The sequence below is a fragment of the Ovis canadensis genome, chromosome 3, assembly GCF_042477335.2.
Source record: "Ovis canadensis isolate MfBH-ARS-UI-01 breed Bighorn chromosome 3, ARS-UI_OviCan_v2, whole genome shotgun sequence".
NCBI classification, from domain to species: domain Eukaryota; kingdom Metazoa; phylum Chordata; class Mammalia; order Artiodactyla; family Bovidae; genus Ovis; species Ovis canadensis.
In genome coordinates this window covers 145,642,286-145,643,083 of record NC_091247.1, presented here as the reverse complement: position 1 = coordinate 145,643,083, position 798 = coordinate 145,642,286, and positions in this window count along the sequence as shown.

The window sequence follows — 798 nt, the reverse complement described above, 5'->3', positions numbered from 1 at the left end:
ACTCTTACTCCTTGGAAGAAAAGTTATGAGCAACGTACAGTATATTAAAAAGCGGAGACTTTTGTCAAATACTTTGTCAAAAAAGGTCTGTCCAGTCAAGGTTATGGTTTTTCCAGTGGTCATGTATGGATGTGAGAGTTGGATCATAAAGAAAGCTGAGCACAGAAGAATTGATGCTTTTGAACTGTGGTGTTGTAGAAGACTCTTGAGAGTCCCGTGAACTGCAAGGAGATCCAAGCTGTCCATCCTAAAGGAAATCAGTCCTGGATGTTCATTGGAAGGACTGATGTTGAAGCTGAAACTCCAATATTTTTTCCACCTGATGTGAAGTGCTGACTCTTTTGAAAAGACCCTGATGTGAAAGATTGAATGCAGGAGGAGGAGGGGACGACAGAGGATGAGATGGTTAGCTGGCATCACCAACTCAATGGACATGAGTAAACTCCAGGAGTTGGTGATGGACAGGGAGGCCTAGCATGCTGCAGTTCATGGGGTCACAAAGAGTTGGACACGACTTAGAGATTTAACTGAACTGAAATGAAGCCTAGCTTGGAGAATTTTGAACATTACTTTGCTAGCATGAGAGATGAGTGCGATGGTATGGTAGTTTGAGCATTCTTTGGCATTGCATTTCCAGGGACTGGAATAAAACTGACCTTTCCAGTTATGTGGCCACTGCTGAGTTTTCCTAATTTGCTGGCATATTGAGTGCAGCACTTTCACAGCATCATCTTTCAGGATTTGAAATAGCTCAACTGGAATTCCATCACCTCCACCAGCATTGTAGGTAATGATATT